Source organism: Mustela nivalis, assembly GCF_964662115.1.
Source record: "Mustela nivalis genome assembly, chromosome: 6".
NCBI classification, from domain to species: Eukaryota; Metazoa; Chordata; class Mammalia; order Carnivora; family Mustelidae; genus Mustela; species Mustela nivalis.
Genome location: NC_139025.1, coordinates 154,713,576 through 154,725,093, shown reverse-complemented (window position 1 = coordinate 154,725,093; position 11,518 = coordinate 154,713,576).

Here is an 11,518-nt window from a genome sequence, read left to right as displayed (position 1 = left end):
CCCTTGTGTTACTTTTTCTGTGTTCTTTCCGGTAGTTCATTTTGACTTTTGGTCCTTTTGTTTTCTACTTTATTAATTTTGTGCAGGTCCTGCTGCTGTTCCCATATCCATCTGTGACTTGTCTTCTGGTAGTGAATTGTACGCTCAGATCCCATCGAGTTGAAGGTGTCAGCATTTAACACCAAGAACTGCTTTTTGTCACACAGATACCGAATCCTCTCGCTCTGTTCTACACCCTGTCACGCTGAGTTAGTATCTGCCTAGGAGCTCCTTTATCTGGTAGAATTCGAGAAACTGAAAGGGCACAATTCAAACATGGCAGCTGGAGGATTGCGGATGAGAAAGGCCGTTTGTCCTGTGGTTTTCAGACTTACCGGGCAGCCAGTCTTTTTCTTTTCTTTTCTTTTCTTTTCTTTTTTTTTTTTCTTTAGCATGAAACATAAAACAGGTGAAAAGCAGTATTCTACAATACAAATTTCTACACCATGATTTTACTTTTAAGTTTTATCTTAGTATGCAGTGATGGCTTAGCATGATAATCTACAAATGTCATCTATTTAAATGTAATCTGTTAATTTATTACATGAACAGATTAAATAGAGAAGACTGTTCGCACTAGCCCAACATCTCCAGGTTAAGTATTTAATAGAATTTAACACCGACTCATGATGAGAACTCAGAGGAATGAGGACTACAGAGGAATTTCTGGAAGCTGATAGCTTCTATGCAAAACCAAACAAACAACTGAAAACCAAGCATCTTCCAAAAAGAGGAAATTCATTCCATTTTAAAGTCAGAAAAAATGCTGCCTGCTGTCCGCTGCTTGCATTCAAAATTGAGTTGGAGATCCTATGTTCAATAGAGTAAGTCAAAACAGAAAGTCCAAAGAGGAGAAAGGAAGAAACACTCAATATTTGCATGTTGGATGTTGGTTCTTAGAGAAAGTCCAAACAAATCTAGACAGAGTACTAAAAATAATGGGTGTGGTCAAGCAACTAGATACGCCATTAACTCGGAGAAACCAGGTGCATTCCTTACAGTGGTAATAACTAGAAAACCAAAAGGCACCTTTCACGGTGCTACTGACCCCAGGCATCTTCAATACATGTTGAAGGGCTCTTTAAGAAAAAATTCTAGAGTGTTATCAAGAGACAATAACTAAAACCTCAGTAAATGGGGAGAGAGACATGTTAATAGCTGGGAAGACAATAGAAAGATGTCATCTGTGCCCAGATAGACCTACAGATGAAAAGCATTCCAGTCAAAATCCCACCAGGTTTTCTCCTGGAACTCGTTTAAGCAATTATAAAGTATAAGGTAAAAGGTAGCAAAGGCTTAGTGTGTCTTGGAAACGAAAGGGCAGGGAGTTGGGCACTTGTCCTGGCAGATGCTGGGACTCGATCACATGAAGCCATGTTAATTAAAAGAGCTTGGTAGTAGCTAAGGGGTGTTCACATTTCCCAGTGGGTTAGAGCAGATGGCCCGGAAAAGGCTCACATGGACTGGATTTCGGTGTGAGAGGCAGCTTGTCACATTGGGGAAAGTTAATTTGATAATTAGAGCTGGAACAATTGGTTATCTGTGTGGGAAAGGGTGAAAATTAACTCTTTTCTCACGCCAGAGGAAGTTAGTGGCTTAAATGGGACACAAAATTTTCAAACTCGGGGGAGGGGGGGAAGGTAAAGATCTACTTTGACCTTGAGATAGGGTCCTACTTAAGACACAAAGCATTAACTGGAAGTGTTACTGATAAATTAGGTATTAAAATGAAGTATTTTATACCTAGGAAAATATTAAACCAAGCAGGTGAAAGCCCTGTACTCAGAAGATATTGGTGGAAGAAATGGAAGGTGATGCAAATGAGTGGAAAGATACTCCAAGCTCATGGACTTGAAGAAAGAATATTGCTAAAATATCCATCCTATCCAAAGCAATCTGCAGATTTAATGCAATCTCTGTTGATATGTCAATAGCATTTTTCACAGAATCAGAGTAAGTGATCCTAAACTCTGGAACCCCAAAAGAATCCCAAAATATCTTAAACTATACTCTGACAAAGCAAGGGCAAGAAAAACACAAACAATTGGTACTTCATCAAACTAAAAAGCTTTCACACAGTGAGGGAAACAAAATGAAAAGGTAATGTTCTTAGTGGGAATTCAACACCAGAAAAAATTCGATTTAAAAAGTGGGCAGAAGACCCGAGTAGACGCTTTTCTGAAGACCTACAGATGTTCCCAGACACACAAAAAGATGCTACACATCACTCATCAGGGAAATGCCCGTCAAAACCACGAGATACCACCTCACACCTGCCAGAATGGCTGAAATAAACACAAGAAATCACAGGTGTTGGCAAGGATGTGGTCCCCTCATGCCCAGCTGGTGGGAACACAGACCGGTGCAGCCACTGTGGGAAACAGTATGGAGGGTCCTCAGTTAAAAATGAGAATACCATATGGTTCAACAGTTATGCTTCGGAGTATTCACTTAAGGAAAATGAAAGCTAATTCAGAAAGAGAAAAGCAGCATCATTGTTTATTGTAGCATTACCTACAGTGTAACAGTGCAACACGGAAGCAACCTAAGTGGCCATCGGTCAATGAACAGATGAAGATGTGGTGCATATGTGCGCACAGTGGGATAGTAGTCATAAGAAAAAAGGAGGAAATCCTGCCATTTGCAACAACACGGGTGGACCTAGAGGTTATTTTGCTCAGTGGAATAAGTGAAAGATAAATACCATATGATTTTACTCATTGGAGCAAAAAAAAAAAAAACAAACAAACCCAGAAACAGACATTAACTACAGACAGCAAGCTGGTGGCTTCCAGAGGGGAGATGGGTGAAGCCGGTGATAGGGACAAGGAGGTACAAGCTTCCACTTACAAGTAAGTACAATGAAAAGTAGAGCACAGGAAACACAGTAATGCCGTGATCGCTCTGACGGCAGATGGCCACTGCACTTCGTCGTGGTGGGGAGCATTCTGAATGCATGGAAGTGTCCGGTCACCACGGTGCACGCCTGGAACTAACACAGCATCGTGCGTCAGCTATTTCAATTTTTAAAAGAAAGGAAAATGAGGTATTTTATGCACTAATATATTATTTAAAGCATCTTCAGAGAAAGAAAAGGAGTGTTAAAAATTGGGAGAAATTACAATGCCAATCAATACCACAATGAAATACCATTTTATACCCACTCAACTGACAAAATTTAAAAATCTGGCAATATGCCGCAGAACTTCTGACAGGCTGCCGGTATTAATCAAAGGGGATTTAATTCTTTAGAAGATTTGGTATTACCTTTTTTTTTTTTTGACGTTTTTGTTAAGTAATCTCTGTGCCCAAGAGTCACTTGCCCTTCTCACTGAACCAACCAGGTGCCCCTGATAGTCCTTTAAAGTTGGACTTTCACACATCCTGTAATCTAGAAATCCCAGTCCCGAATATAACCCCAGAAAAACTTGCACAAAGATAACAAGGAGACACGAACAAGAATTTTCTGGCACTGTTCACAGAACGCAAAATCTCAGAACCACCCAAGTCCCACTGAGGGATGGATAAATAAAATACAATATATTCTTACAGTAGAATATCATACAGTAATCAGAGCTTGTGATCCTGAGCGACACAACAAAACAGAAGGCACGGTGTAGTGAGCAAAAAAGTCAAAACCTGCAACATGCTCACCTGTACAAATTCTAGTAAGACAGACTGACTTGCAAGTCCTATACCTGTGGTTCAGATGAAGTGATGAAAATTAAGGATGGAACACTTACAAGGGCGGAGGCGGGGGGTGTGCCATGTGGCCAAGCCCCCCAACTCTTGAAAGTACATCAGTCCCTTTTTCTTTGTTTTAAGTAGGCTCCGAGCCCAGTGTGGAGCCCAGTGTGGGGCTTGAACTCATGACCCTGAGATCAAGACCTGAGACAAAATCAAGAGTCGGACGCTTAGCCCATAGAGCCTTCCAGGCGCGCCCTGAGAGTAAGTCTGCTCGGGAAGCTTCCACGGGACACCACTGAAGGCAGACCGCGTGTGAACCGGTGCAGAGTGTGATGAACCAAACATCACGACTAGTCCCATTTTCTGTACCCAGGCTCCAAAGTATTCGTTTGCATTTTGACATTGAGGGTTGTGCATGAAATGGGCCGTTGAATCAGCATTCAATTTGTATTTTTTTTTTTTTTTTTTTACAAAATTTTCACAAAAAATCCATCCACCCTGGGTATTCCAGCTTCAGTGCACACCCAAATAGTAAAGCCATAAATCACGGATTGTCTTGTAGTTCGGTCTTCATGTCTAATTTGTTCGGGATTTCTGTACTCAGACCTTGCACAGTGTCCTTCCCCCTAGTTTTCCGGGAGTGCTGACTTCCGTGCTGTGCAGTGCGATCTTGACATTAGTCCTCTGCTTTATGCTCAAGTCTCAGGAGACTGGCTTTCCTGCTGTGAAGATGGCTTAAACTGAAGCCATCCCAGAAGGCTCCCAGAAGGCCACAGATGTCTGTAGCATCAAGCAGTGGCTCTTGGAGAAAAAGGAAGCCACTCCTTATCCCATGGGTATTGGAAGAGTAACGGAATATTTTGAACTCCCTTTCCTCACAAATATGGTAACTTAGATGAAATGGACCAATTCCCTGAAAGACACAGTCTACCAAAATGCTCACAAGGAGAAGATAATCTAACGTGCCTGAATCAAAAGAAACATAATCCACAATGACTTCACAGAAAGGAAAGCTCCAGGCCCAGACTGGTCAGTTCTACCAAACACTTAAGGAACGAATTATTATCAATTCTCTGCGATCTCCTCCAGGAAATGAAAAGAAGGAATGTTGCCTAACTCTTTCTATGAGGCCAGCATTCCCCTAATGACCAAAACCACACAAAGACATTACAAGAAAACCATAGACTAACATCTCCTGTGAACACATTTGCAAAAATCCACAAAATATTGGCAAATTGAATCCAACAATGTATAAAAAGAATGCTGCCTCACCACCAAGTGGGATTTATTTCACGTGAGGGGCCGACGACATCTGAACATCAACAAATGTGATCGCATCCACAGACTAATGAGATGAGGCTCATTTTGGTAGCTGCAGGAGAAACATTAGCCACATTCAGCACCCACTCATGATTAGAAAAGCAAACCCCTCAGGAAACTAGGAATTTGGAGAAACCTTTTCAACTACATGAGGAACATCTATGAAAAACCTAGTTAACAACATATTTAGTGCTTAGAAATAAGAGATTTTCCCCCAAGAAAAGGATGTCCTGTGTTACTACCACTCCTTTTCCACATTGTGCTGGAATTCCTGGCTAAGGTAGTAAACCCAAAAAGAGAGAGAGAAAGGAAGAAAGAAAGAAAAGGTATTGTACAGATTGGGAAGGAAAAAATAAAACCACCTTTGTTCACAGATGACATGGCTGTCGACTGAGGAGAATTCCAGAGAACCAACATAAAAACCCCTGGAACGAATAGCAATTAGAGCAAGATTGTAAGGCACAAAGTTAATACACAAAATCAGTTGACTTGATAAAGACAAGCAACAAAAAAATTGAATTTGAAATGGACACACCATTTTACATTAGCACTGGCAAAAACACAAAATGTTTAGGTAAAAATTTAATGAAATAAGATTAATGAAATCAAGATCTATATCAATGGAGAGCTATCCCATGTTCATTGAAGGGTAACTCCGTTTCCTAGGTTCTGCCCAACCTGGTCTATAAATTCAGCACAATCCCGATCACAATCTCAGCAGGTTGTTTTGTGGATACTGATAAAAGTGGTTCAGAAGTTCATACGGAAAGGCAATTCAGTGAAATGAAGGCTTGGATTCCTCAGTCCCTGATCACCCTTCAGATGCTCTCATGTGATCCGACAGAGATCACACAGATCTGGAACACCATCTTTGCAGGACATTCTGCCAGACGGTGATGGTGTAGCCCCGTGATGGCGTCCAGCGCGCCTGCCCTGGTTTCTGCGGACACACAGTGGGAGCCCCAGGAACGGATGCAGGAGAGCATGGAAGCTGGCCGCGCCCCTCAAAAGGGACCCTAGACATAGTAGGAAATTTCAGGAATCCCGTGGACTGCCCAGCACAAAGGGATGCGTGGGGTTGAGGGGCTTGGGATTAGAGGCAGGGGAGGCAGATGGCTGACTGGGAGCAGAGCTTTTGGTCTAGAAACCTCAGGTGAGAGAGGAACAGGCCTCCCCTTGATGCTTCATTCCTGGGGAATCTTAGAAGGAGCAGAGGTGTTGACGGGCCATGTGTTCCGGTGAGCACTTCTTGTTACCCAAGGAAAACCACATTTGAGGAGCGAGGCACCAGGCATTCTCTGCTCCGCACCAAGCGGCTTGCTACGGAGTGCCTGGTAGGTGTTGAAATCCCTCTGCGTTCTGGGCATGGACGGGGACCTGCAGCTGTCACCGCAGCAGAAAAAACAGAGGGGAAAGAGACGTCTGGAAGGGGAAAGCTCTTCTTCACTATGCGAACGTTCATGCGAGAGAGCGAAACAAAGCGGTGCAGAGGACCTTGCTGAAGTCACAGAGGGCAATTCCACTTCCTTGTGGCGACGGTGAGAGGAGAGGCAGACTCCCGGCCCGACCCACGGTCTCCTCACCAGGCTGCTTACCAGCCACGGGCCCTCCGAGCACGGCGCCGCGGGTCACCTGCGGCCCTTCCAGATCCAGCTGTGGCGCCGACATGGCTGTCGGGTGGTGTTCCATCAACACAGGGACATGCTGGTGCGTGGGACAGAGCGGTCTGAAGACGGACTGACAGGAGGGTGAAGCTCTGCGGCTCACCCGCCAGTGCAGGGAGGGCGGGTGACTGGGCTCCGCGCCGGTGGCCAGGAAGAGCCGGGCTGCAGAAAGGCCCAGCGCGGGCAGGGCACACACCTTCTGTCCTTCCTGCTGGGGCAGAGAGCTGCTTGCCCGCATCTTAGAGTGGACATCTTGTGTTTGCCGTGGAGGTCCTGCACTTTGTCGTCAGACGGATATATGTCCTAGGCAGACCCGAAAGACGTTATGTTCTCCCAGAGGAGGTCCCCGTTTAGGGGACCTCAGGCCCTGGACTCTAGTATCTCGGGTGTAAGTGACAGCAAAGACGCCACCGGGCCCATCACTGCCACCTGCTGCTCCTCCAGGGGCCTCTCCCGAAAGCCCCTTCCCACTTCACCGGCAAAGGAGGGAGTGGCACACCTGTGTGCAGAGCCCCCCAGCCCGCCTCCGGGCCTGGGAGCATCCACCCCGTCCTCCCCGGGACTCCCCCTGTGACAGCCGTGTTGGGAAACACTGTGCGCGCCGGATCGTCACCGTTCCATTGCCAAGCTGGTCCCAGACATGCCCCTTCCTCAGCCGGTGAAACCGGTAATAGTGAAATGGATTTGGCCACGGAGAAACATAGGGAAAGGCTGAGAAATCGCTTCTATTTAGAGTTCGCGAAGACAGATCACTACTTGCCGTTGGGAGGAGTGAGGAGAGTGGGTGAGGACCGTAGCACAGCGGGGTTGCAGGCTCTCGTTTTCCCTGAAAATTCCTTTTGTAATTGTCATGTAGGTGCTCAGCACATCCCCCTCCCCAAAAGGGAGAAAGAGAAGAAATATATATGTTTGCAAAGTGACTTTGCATGTTTTTTTCCAAATAGGGAATAGCTTTGGCATTTTCAGGCCCCATCCATAATTAGTGGGTTGGCGAATCTATTTTAAAGCTCTGAAATCTTCCTCCCACTTCAGCTCTCTCCCGCCCACGCCCCCGCCCACACACATCTGCCCCACACCCTTCCCCCAAAAAGGTTTTTGGTTTTCTCTATCCTCCAGGCCTTCCTTAGCGCACGCGTGCGCTGGCCGCACCTTGCCCACCACCGGCCGGCAGCGCCCCCTTCCCCTGCCGGCACCGTGTGGCTGGGGTCCTGGATTCACGGCCTTTTGTTGTCCCTTTCATAGTTCGTGCTTTCTTGGACACTCACAGAGCTCCCCTTCTGGGCCGGGTGTCCGTCTGGATGTTGGCCACACCGCCGCGCACAGATCGAGAAAGACCGTTCCTGCCCGTATGCGGAGGGCCAGCGCCAGCACAGAGCATGCAAAGGGCCCCCGGTCCCGCAGCCCCAGCGTACCTGGAGTCAGGCAGAAACCAAGTGCTGCCCGGCGCAGGGGGCAGGGAAGGGGACACCTTCGGTCAGGCCTCCAAGCCCAGCTGGAGCGCTCTTCTTTTCCCCCTTCTGGAATCTCCCGGAGCAAGTCAGACCCCCTCCTCTGCCAGATCTGCCCTTTATCCCTCCCCAGGGCAGACTCAACCAAAATGGAGACCGGACGCTGGTCCGGGGTGAGGGCTGGGAGGGACCAGCGGGAGCCCCTGATGGAGTGATGGCTGGTCAGCTCTGGTCACACCAGGGCCTTCTGGCTTCGGGCCCTTCTCTTGGGGGAATCTTGCCAGCTTCTAGCCTCTCCTTCCCCAGGCCCAGGCGGGGCAGCCTCCCTTGCTCTGTGCTCTTGCACTGTGCTGTTCCCCTGGGAGCCCCGAGGACCAGTCCCTGGGGTCACTTCTCACTGCGCTAGGATGTGATGGGACGTCATCCTGCCAGGAGCCCCTGTGGCACTCATGACCTCCTCCCGTATGTGTCCCTTGAGTGATTCCAGATGGCACCTTGACTCTGCCCTGACACACTTCCTCTCTTCCCCCCTCCTCTCCCTTCCATTACCTCTGACGCCTCCCCCTGTCCTTCACTTACATCAGTCACTGGGGGTTTTACCCTCTTCTAACACAGCTGACCTTGCTGAAAAGGCAGAATTGCCGCAGAGATGCTGAAAGAGCCAGGCAGCCGCGGGGGGAGGCATGAGGCAGGCCTGGCTGTGGGCAGGGAAGATCACCGACACAGATCCCGGGACGGCGACAGGGTCGAGAGGACTTCTTTATGGGCAAACTCCTTTCCTTGTAGGTCTTTCTACCTGATTGTCATTATTTCTCATCAAAAATGCTTTTGAAGGAAAAGGGCTAATTGCTTGCACACCTCGGGATGCTCCTACAACCTTTAAATGTTCTTCAAAAACAATTTCTTGGATTTGGGCTTGAATTTGTTTTCAAATTTATTTTCAGGCAGCTTTGCCTAGGTAGCGCTTAATTCACACACATCTCCCCCCAACGCCCCTGAGATACAATTGACATGTGACACTGTGTCACTCGAAGGGCTAGGAAGTGCTGGCTGATCATTTATAAATTGTGAAATGATTGCCAACATGGTGTTCAATGATTGCCAGCACGGTGTTCGCTGCCATCTCCACCCCAGCACATAGCTGCGGGTCCTTGTTACGGTGAGAACATTTAAGTTCTACTCTCTTGGCAACATTCAGGCATGCGATACAGTGTTATTAACTGTAACCACCAGACCTTCGAAGGAAACATTTTTAATTACAGTGTAGTTGACATACAATGTTATATTAGTTGCAGGTGTAAAACCTGGTGCTTACGCAGCTATACACCATATATATGATCTACTAGATATATTGTACTGTAATACATACTACTATATGTATATTCATATATGTTATGCTCTATATAATTCCTATATAATTCTCACGTGCTCACCGAGGTAAGTGGGGTCGCCACCGGCCACCACGGTGACTGCAGTATTAGTGACCACATCCCCTGTGCTTCGCTTTTCGTCCCTGCGACTTTTTTCCTTTAAAACTGGAAGCTTGTACCCTTTGTCTCCTTCACCTATGTCCTCCGCCTCCCTGCCCCCACCTGCCTCTGACCACCACCTGTTTGTTCTCTGTGTTCCTGAGTCTGCTCTCATTTTGTTTTCTTAGATTCCATAGGCGTGAAATCATATGGTATCTGTCTCTGTCTGACTGACTTCACTTAGCAGAACGCCCTCGAGGTCCATCAGGGTACTCGTGAATGGCAGTCTCCTTCTTTTTTACTTTTTTATGACTGAGTCATATTCCCGTGTGTGTGTGTGTGTGTGTGTGTGGGCAGCACATCTTTATCCATTCATGTGTGGATGGGCGCTTGGCTTGGTTGCCTGTCTTGGCCAGTGTAAACAATGCTGCCGTGAATGCAGGGGTGCGTGACTCTTTTTCTATTAATTCATTAGCTTTTGACTAATGTAAAAATTCCAAGGCAAATCAACCCAAAGCCAGTGTTTTAAATACCACTTTGTGCACTGATAAGTATTGTGCAACCGATATTTCTCTAATTCTAACTTTTAACAAATTTTAACTCTTTAAAAAATAATTTTATTATTTCTTCTATTATCTTCTAAGAAATTTACATTTATATTATGTGTTTTCAGTCAGTGATGCTTTTATAGTAGTGTTCTCTCCTCTTCGGCTGGTCTTCTTCATAATGAAAAGCAAAACTCGGGAACAAAGGAGTGGCTAACAATCTGGTTGGACGTCCCTGGAGGGCAAAATTCTTGACTGGGGATGAACTCGGGCCAGCCTAACTGCACCATCCTCGGGTCCCCAGAGTGGGCACGATTCTCGCCCTCTGTTGTGCAGAAGAGCAAACTGATGAGGACAGAGTTGAGCTTGCTCAGGCCTAAGCACCGCGTTTCCATCGGAGGCCTGCCTGCCATCCGCATCCGCTGGGCTGTGACGGCCGGCCCTGGACAGAGGGTGGGGATGTGACTCCGCTGTCGTCTGTGTCTCTCTCTCCCGTCCTTTCTGCAACACAAGCACCTGTGTCCTGTGTGCCGGGCGCCACTTCTCAGATCCACTGGAAGGAGCAGGAGCCATGGACATCCACACTGTCCTGCGGAGGACAAAGCCCGCGTGGCAGAAGGCGCTTAAGTGGCTTGTCCGAGGTCAGCTTGTCGGCGTCATTTTGACGTCAGAACGTGAAATAGCAGGTGAGTTACACTTGAGCCTTAGCTCGCACTAGGTTCAGCCTTCCAGAGGCACGCCGGTCCCTGCGGCCCGGAGCGGGAGTGTCGCAGCTGCCGGGTCCGCGGGACGCCGGCTGGACTGTCCCAGCCCGGGGCGGGGCGTTCACCGAGTCCCGGCCGCCCACGGGACTTCGCGGAGCCCAGGCGGAAGGGGGGTGGGGTGTGTGCCGGGCTGGGGTCACCCGGGGCGGAGCCGCCAGTGCCAGGTTGGGGGATGCTGTCGTGGGGCCTAGGGCCCGCAGCTGGACGTGTGTCCCCGGGGGGCCGGGGCTCTGCGGGGAAGACTGTGCGGGGCGGCGAGGACCCGGGAGCGTTCCCCAGAGGGGAGCTGCGGTGCCCCCGGGTCGCGGCAGAAGCGGGACCTGGGCGGGTGGCGGGGGCTCAGGGGGAGCGACGGAGCGGAGCGTCGGGGGCGGGAGGTGGAGCCGCGGGGACGGGGCGGGGGTCGGGGTCGGGGGCGGAGCGTGGAGCTGCGGGGGGCGGGGTGGGGCCAGGGGTGGAGGCACGGGGCGGGGCCGGGGGTGGAGTCATGAAGCCCAGGGAGGAGAGCCAGGGGTGGAGCCTTGGTGCCACGAGGGCGGGATGGGGGTGGAGCCAGGGAGTCGAGGGGGCGGGACCGCAGTG